We start from the raw sequence: 8653 nt of genomic DNA, 5'->3' as shown, positions 1-8653 counted from the left end.
TGGAGAAAGTATGGAGCCTTGAGGGACACCATACTTAAGCTTAGATCTTGAAGAATTTCCAATCGAAACCATCTGGAATCTATCTAAGAGGTAGGAGCAGAACCACTGTAAAAGAGTGCCTCCCACCCCCAACATCCTCAGACGTTCCAGAAGGATACTATGGTCGATAGTATCGAAAGCCACTGAGAGATCCAAAAGGACCAACAGAGTCACACTTCCTCTTCAATTGCCAATTGGAGATCATCCATCAGGCCAACCAAGGCAGTCTCCACCCCATAGCCCGCTCAAAAACCAGTTTGAAATGAGTCTAGATAATCAGTTTCCTCCAAGACTGCCCGGAGCTGAGAGGCCACCACCCTCTCAGTTACCTTGCCCAGCCATGGTATGCTGGAAACAAGCCTACTGCTCAACTCTGAGCAATCTAATGCAGACTTCTTTAGAAGAGGTCTAATGATTACCTCCTTAAGACAAGGAGGCATCTTGCCCTCCCTCAGAGAAGCATTTATGATTTCCACCAGGCCGTCTACCACAGCATCCCTACTAGACAGAACAAGCTATGTTTGACAAAGGTCAAGAGAACAAGTGGCCTCACCTCTCCAATCAGCTTGTCTAAATCATCCTTAAACAATTTAAAAGAGTTTACAGTAGTTTAAAAACTCTGGAAGGTCAGGCTATACAGAGGGCTCTCCTGAAAGACAGTAATGAACTCAAGTTATGGATTTCTGCCAGGAGTGCATTCCACAGCCCAGGAGCAGCTACAGAGAAGGCCCGCCTCTAAGTTGTCACCAGACAAACTGGTGGTTACTGGAGACAGACCTCCTCAGATGACCTTAACATGAGGTGGGGATCATGCAGAAGAAGGCACTCTCCATGATATGATAACTCCAGAGGCGTAACAATAGGGCCTTACTTACATTTATATACCGCTCTATAGCCGAAGCTCTCTAAGCGGTTTACAATGATTTAGCATATTGCCCCCAACATTCTGGGTACTCATTTTACCGACCTCGGAAGGATGGAAGGCTGAGTCAACCTTGAGCCCCTGGTCAGGATCGAACTTGTAACCTTCTGGTTACAGGGCAGCAGTTTTACCACTGCGCCACCAGGGGCATTGAATTCATATGGAGTAATAAAAAAGGTGTCTTGAGGATGTGCAGTGTCATTCATCTGGGATTAGGAGAAAGGGCTGCTTGCTCAGGGTTATAAACAAATTGTTTTGCAGTTTTTATTTTTCTCTAAACTCAACAATAACAGCCATTATTGCTAGCTTGATGAACTGTGAATACTAATAAAATTATATCTGCTTTAATGGAATTACAATTAGTACATGGATTTAAAAGGATGGCATGAGGTGGACCAGAATGGGTAAAAAATTGTCAATTTGAAGTTCAATTAGACATTTCTTTTTAAAAAAGAGATACACAAATGCAGAATTACTAATGGGCTTTTAGCATGATGAGATTTTAAAAAGTTATTGCATTTTTGGTTATTTATTGCATTTTTGGTTATTTATTGCATTTTGAAATTTTTGGTAATTTTTATAATTTTTTAAATTTTTAAAATAAAAGTTTTCTGAAACATGTGTGTCAGTCAGATGTATGTGGGGGGGGGGGGGCGGGGGGGGCCACGGGGGGGGATTTCATTACTTGCCCCGGGCGCCGTTTTCCCTAGTTACGCCTCTGGATAACTCGGACCTAAGCTGTTCAAGGCTTTAAAAGTAATAACCAACACTGTATTTTGCCCGGAAACGTATCAGCAGCCAATGCAGCTGTTTTAGAACAGGTGTAATATGGCCCCTCTGAGTTGCCCCAGAGACCAGCCTGGCTGCCCCATGCTGAACTAACGGAAGTTTCCGAACTACGTACAAAGGCAGCCCCACGTAGAGCACATTGCAATAGTCAAGCTGGGAGGTTACCAGCTGATGCACCAGTGTTTTGAGGTCATCCTCTTCGAGGAATGGGCACAGCTGTAGAATCAGCCAAAACTGATAGAAAGCACTCCTGGCCATGGCCTTCACCTGAGATACCAGGGTGAGGCCTGGGTCCAGGAGTACTCCCAAGCTGCATATCAGTTCCTTCTGGGGGAGTGTAACCCAGCACAGGAAGATCTAACTTACCCCTCAGATTCTGAGCCCCCACAATGAGCACCTCCATCTTGCTTGTAGGCAGGCATTTAGAGAATGAGTGCCATTTCCTGAAGATGAAAAGGAGAAGTAAATTTGGGTGTCATCAGTGTACTGATAACACCCAGCACCACATCTCACGATGACCTCACCCAACAGTTTCATGTATTGAAAAGCATTGGTGACAGAATGACAAAATGGATTGGCCACCCAGACAATTACTGGCTACAACACGGAGCCGGTTGGGGCGGCCAGGTTTGGGGGCCTCCCGGACCCCAGAAGTCTCATACAGCACCATGTGAGTGTGCAGTGCCTTTTGTGGAGCCTACTGATGCTGGGAGGCTACTCATGAGTCAGTGTGGTACAGAGCCATGCTGCAACAACACATGATCAAGGAACCCACTTTGGGGGTGCAAAACACTAGGGAGGGCTAGCCCAATTTCTCCCAATCGTGAGAAGCAACGGGAGCCGCACAGCTCCTGGTGGCGGCTTGGTGGCAACCCCGTTTATGAAGCCCGGTGCTTAACCTGGGTTTTGGGTGCAAAAGTACCCCAAAGGCAGGTTTCTTGATCGTGTGTCGCCATGGTGTGGCTTCACGTTGCACAGAGTCACAAGTAGTCTCCCGAGCAGGAGGCTGCAACAAGCCTTCTGGCATCAGGAGCCTCCCCAAAAGGCACCACACACCCGCACAGTGCCATATGGGACTTCCAGGGGCCGGGAAGCCCCCAAACCCTGCCACCCCAACTGGCTCCATAACAGAGCTGGTAATCATCTGGGCAGCCAATCCGGCCGCCCAGGGAGGGCTGCCTGATCATCTGCGGGGAGAGGGTGTTGTGAACTACATCTGGTTTCACACTCTGTACATGCTCAGAGGGAAAGAGGGAAAGTCACATCATACGCAAACTGAATTGGTTCTTGGAGATGGTGGCCATGTAGGATCTGGGCGCGCAAACAGAGATAGAGAGAGACACACTCAGAAAGTTCAATGGGCTTTATTATAAAAAGTTGCTCAACAGGATAAAATAAGCCACATTAAAAACATGTTTCCGATTCAAAGTGTAGTGTAATGTGTCTAACTAACATATGTGTGTGCAATCAGTAATTACAGCTATCTAACAATCTAACAAATCCTAATAAAACATTTAGAGAGAAGCAGGGAAAGAAGAAGGAGGCGGCTTAGGAAGGGGGTAGCCGTGATTAGTAAGGAGGAGGAAAGTGGGGAGCAGCCTAGGCTGTGCGTTGAATAGGCATCTCACCAGGTTCACGAAGAAGGCTTCAAAGGAATTGTTCATTGCTGGAACTTGAGAGCGATGCAGGCTTCAGATGGAGGAGAAATGCGGGTGCTGGAAAACAGGAGCCTGGGGTGCAAGCTTCAAGTAGTCAAAAAGGCTGGAGTCGGCTGCTCAGAGCAAAGTGAGGAACCATGGCTGGGTAGTCTGGACTTCTCACTGTGCAGCAGAAATCACAGACAGTTCCTGTCCATGGACAGATTTCCTGCTTTTAGCCCCGCGGCTTTTAGCAGCAAACTCTGGGATGGCTCTTGAGCAAGTATGCTTATTAGGCAAGATTGCTAGGGAGTATCATGGCTGGGGAGTCTTGACTTCTCACTGTGCAGCAGAAGTCACAAACAGACAGTCCCTTCTCCCTGGAAAGAGATCCTGCCTCTAGCCCCGCGGCTTGGGTGGGGGGGGGGGCGGATTTGAAGCCAGAATTCTCCAGTTCTTGTCTGGCATTCAGACCAATATACTATATTGGTTTAGCAAGCATGGAAAGTCAGTCATCTCTGGAACAACTCTAAAATTTCAAGCATCAGACTATGCGGACTGTGAGAAGAACATAAACATTAAACACATAACTGTAAGGCTGTGCAGCATGGGTTGTAAGAAAGTTGATATTTTTACATTCATATTTCAAAACACTGCCTGAGGCACGTCATTAAATCTCAGCATACAAATACCCTGCTGATCTGGCTGGCTTGCTACCACACAAATCCCATCTTAATGTCTTAGAACTGCACCCATTTTCCTCTGTCAGGGGCCTAGTGCAAAGTCTAATTTGTGAGAAAATTTACAGGTGCTCAGATCAGGAATCCACTTTCAGTGCTAGGGCTCAGTCCTTGAAGATAATAAAAGATGGATGGGTGTATTAGAATGTGCAGAATTCCTTTATCTTGTTACTCTTGTCTCTAGGCAGACTTCAGTCCCCTGCCTATCAAGGGCACCCTGGTCTGTGTGCCCACTCTCCGAGAGGGCCCCATGATGTTACCCAAGGGGAAAAGGGCATCTTTTATATTTCTGGAATGGCTTGACCTAGGAATTGGAAGTTTGGCACAGATGTAAGACAGGTTATCAGGACTCTGTGCTCTGATTTTGAAGAGGATTGATTAAACCATTGATATTTAATTATTTTTTCATTTTAAAAACACTTCCCAAAAGTTCTATAAGTAGCTTGTTTCATGGCAGAAAATTACAAAAACTTCTGGAACTGAAGGGCCCACCTCTTTGGACCATCATTCCTCCTTCATGTGGAGAAATCTTCCCACTGACTTCATTAAAAATGTTAATCATCATCCCTATTTACACCATTTATATTTCCATGGCCTGGCCTAACGTTCTGAAACCGGGCACATATTTAGGACAGGTTATCAGGATATGGTGACTTGAACTTGAAGCAGATTCATCTATCCATTGATTTTTAATGATTTTTAAAAATGTTTTTAAAAAACTTCAAAAAAGTCCAATAAGTAGCTTGTTTCATGACAGAAAATTACAAAAACTTCTGGAACTGAAGCCCCCTGCCAAAACATCATATCACCCCCACGTGAAGGAGTCTGCCATTTGCTTTAAAATAAAGTACAATATGTCCCCCCTCTTTTTGCCAAATAGCCACCTAATGGCACAGCGGGGAAATGACTTGCTTAGTGAGCAAGAGGTTGCTGGTTCGAATCCCTGCTGGTGTGTTTCCCAAAATGTGGGGAAACACCTATATCATGCAGCAACGATATAGGAAGGTGCTGAAAGGCATCATCTTACACTGTACAGGAGGAGGCAATGGTAAACCCCTCCTGTATTCTACCAAAGAAAACCACAGGGCTCTGTGGGTGCCAGGGGGCCAACACTGACTTGAGAGCACAAATTTACTTTATTTTTTTGCCCAACCCTTTACATTTCAAGAATGGTTGGACTTAAAGAGTTCTGAAATTGGGCACACATGCAGCCCTAGATGGCAGGACCTTGTATTTTTATTTCAAGGAAATTGGTCAATGCTGTGATGTTTGATGATTTTTTCCCCTACTGCAGTAATGCTGCCAGAAGGAGTTATGTTTATCTATATAGTACTTCACACTTTGGGAAAGTGGAACTAATTTACATCTGAATAAACAATTTATTTAATTTTTTTGCAAATGCACTATGCTCCAGTTGGTTTATGATCCAAAAAGTCATCATGAGGACGGTGAAGCAAGTGGCATGCGTTGTGGTTTTCACTTCTTTTCCTTATAAATGTATTCAATGCCCAAGTTAGTTTTGTGTTTGAGCCGTGGAGCAAGCAACATGTGTTGTGTCCCAGTTAGTTTGTGAATGGTCAAGAAGGAATGTGAATCCTTTGGGACTTGCCTAATCATTTTTATTTTATTTTATTTTATTTTTTGGCAAATGAGCTCTGGCACAGATCTGTGGGTTTGTGGATCAAGAAGATGTATGGATCCTTTATGGGTTGTGTAGTCTTTTCCTCTCCAGATGCACTGTGACCCGGACCTGTGAGTTTGTGAAATGTATATAGGGAAAGGATGTTTATTGGGTGCAGCGTGTGGGCGTGGAGCTCATTAGGTCCAGGGTCCAAAATTACCTAGCTGCACTTTTGTTGACTAAAATTAAAATTGAAGCCCTAGGCAAAAGAGCGATATATAAATATTATAGTAGTAGCAGTAGTATGTAAACACGAAACCTAGGATGGTATAAATGCATCCGCTCGCTGCACAGTACTCGTTCCACAATCGGTAGCTAAAGGGCTTTCTCTTGGCTCCATTGCTCTCGCTCTCGAATCGCTGATCGCTCAGTCTCCGCTACGCCCCCACACCCACCACGGAATGCCTTGCCTCCCTTGGCTGTTCCCTATCTTTCCGCAGCCACTCCCTTCCTTCCCACTGTATTGTATTACAAGGGCGGTTTCCTTAAGAGGCTCCCTGCTGGCCTCTCTCTGATCACTGTCCTCAGCGGCGGAGGTAAGAAGACGATAGAGACCACGAACAAGCGCCAAGGTACCGATTTTCCCTCGGGTAAAGGGGAGCAGCAGCAGCGGATAGTGGGTAGAGACAGGAAATGGCTCTTACTTTACAATCCTCACTTTTGGCAGCCTTCGAAATCTCCGTGCCTAGGGCAAGCACTTACTGTCCTTCCGGTTGCCAGACAGTTTTGCAGGTAACGTTAGTTTTCAGTCCCAGTTCAAAAAGTTACCGGCAAGCGGAGTGTGATTGTAAACAGGAAATGAAAACTAGGACCTTTCCCCAATAGCAACTCTCTGGTTTAACCCTTGTATGACCTGGGCAATCCAGAAACAACAGGAGAGAAGCTTCCCCCCACACACTCATATATCCTGAGAAAACTGCACCTGTTAATTTCTGCCTGTTATCCAGCGGCTACCGTCGTTTCTACAAACAAGGGGTTGTGTTTCGTAACACGGCCTTCCTTGCGTGGCAGAGTCTACACAATTTCTGAAGCTGCCTTTTGCTTTAACACATCGGTCACTTCTGTGCGTTTTAATAGATCACAAAAGCATAAAACAACATTAATTATTTACTCTCAAACTACACCCTACAGCTCCGTGTAGTTCTGTGACTGCCCTGCCCCTCCCTGCTTTCTGTTTATCATGCAATGCAACTGCAGGATAAAAGGGGGCGGTCGGCTGGAGCACTTTAACTCTTCCTTTCGCAAAATCCCTCCATTCTCCCCCGCGTCTGCTGTTCTCCCAGAGAAGTAAACGACATGGTGACCTGTCTCGTCATTGTTTATTTCTGGGCTAAAAAATAAGTTGGGGAAGGGTTATTTTTAATAACGAGCTGAGAAACAAAGAGCTGCACAGCTGTGTCCCTCACCCTGCTGCAGAGCTGCTTTTTCTGACTTCTCTTTTTTAAACCTCAAGTGTGTTGTGTGGCCTTTCCAGAAACTGGTGTGTTCCAAACCCTGTTCTGACACTCTACACTGTAGGAGTACACAGGTGTCCATAACTCATACATATGCTTGTGTTAATGATGTAACCTGCATTCCTTTTAAAAATGAATCTGGCCCCCTGGGTAGAGGCCCCTTCAACTGCATGGTACAGTCTGAATAGGTAGGAAGTGTACCTGTGTTCAACATAACATGTGCAAAACTGTACCGATGTTCAGATCTGTACTGTATATAATGCATAGTTTTATGAGTGTTGAAGATAGTGTCTGAATATCAGAGGTCTGGAATTTGTTATAAGCTTTTCAACCATTTATCAATTACAGTGCTTAAGTAGGATTGTCTCCTTGGTTCTAGACCTGAGCCCTGTTCAGACATTATAAAACAAAGGAGCCACCTAATGGTGCCACAGGGAAGTAACTTGCCTAGGAAGCAAGAGGTTGCTGGTTTGAATCCCTGCTGGTATGTTTCCCAGACTATGAGAAACACCTATATTGAGCAGCAGCGATCTAGGAAGATGCTGAAAGGCATCATCTCATTGTCCAACTGCACGTCCCTGTCTCCTCTAACCAGCCTGGCTAGGCTTATCTGTCCCTGGCTCCTCTAACCAGCCTGGCTAGGCTTATCAAGGGCCTCAGAGCAGGGACAGGGAGGGGATTGAACGTCAGCCTGTGCTTCCTCTGTCCTAGGCTGCTTGTTCCTTCTGCCTGCCCCTCTCCGGGGCCCCTGACACTCTCCACCAGCCCCTTTCTCATCCCTCCTCACAGGCTATGCATCGCCTGCCCCCATTTACAGGGCCAAGGCCCCTCTTTATTACATGTAATTGATTACCCCTCATAGCTGTTGCTAATGCCTCTCCCCCTTCTCCTTCCTCCTGCTCAGACCCCCTCCCTTTGGGAGGCATGCTGCTGATATTATACTCACACGCCTTATCAGGGCTCTGCTCCTCATCTATTGGAGCTGAGTCTCTGCCCCTTGGCAGTCTTTCCTCCGTCTCTTGCAGCTGCCACCCATCCCTGTTGCCTTGTGCCCTCTAATCACTCCCTCCTCGGAGCTAAGGACAGCCAGCCTCGCAGTCACTCATACTGCGCAGGAGGAGTCAATGGTAAACCCCTCCTGTATTCTACCAAAGACAACCACAGGGCCCTGTGGTCGCCAGGAGTCGACACCGACTCAAGGGCACAACTTTACCAACTTTATACTCAGGTACAGCCTCTGAAGTTCCTCCCCAATGTGTTAGTCATCTTCTCCCCCCGCACTGCTCACAATTTCAACAGCATTCATCTGAAAAGATGGACATTGTCATTGTGATGGCAGGCATTTCCATGGCCAGGAGGCTGGGGCTGAACCCATGTACTACCTCTGTTTA

The 8653-nt window shown here is 46.1% G+C and overlaps 1 protein-coding gene across 4 annotated transcripts in view; it reads left to right on the top strand.

The window, feature by feature from the left end:
• The first annotated feature begins 6265 nt into the window (after positions 1–6265).
• LOC128351481 (phospholipid scramblase 2-like) overlaps positions 6266–8653 on the top strand; it is a 37214-nt gene continuing 34826 nt past the window's right edge. For all 4 annotated transcript variants that reach the window (XR_008319795.1, XM_053311062.1, XM_053311061.1 and 1 more), the window contains exon 1: positions 6266–6380. The gene's annotated coding sequence lies outside the window, so the exon portion shown is untranslated. The remainder of the gene's footprint in view (positions 6381–8653) is intronic.

This window comes from Hemicordylus capensis, chromosome 3, assembly GCF_027244095.1.
Source record: "Hemicordylus capensis ecotype Gifberg chromosome 3, rHemCap1.1.pri, whole genome shotgun sequence".
NCBI classification, from domain to species: Eukaryota; Metazoa; Chordata; class Lepidosauria; order Squamata; family Cordylidae; genus Hemicordylus; species Hemicordylus capensis.
Note: the sequence above shows the minus strand (reverse complement) of the source record. Positions and strands in the feature narration are given on the sequence as shown.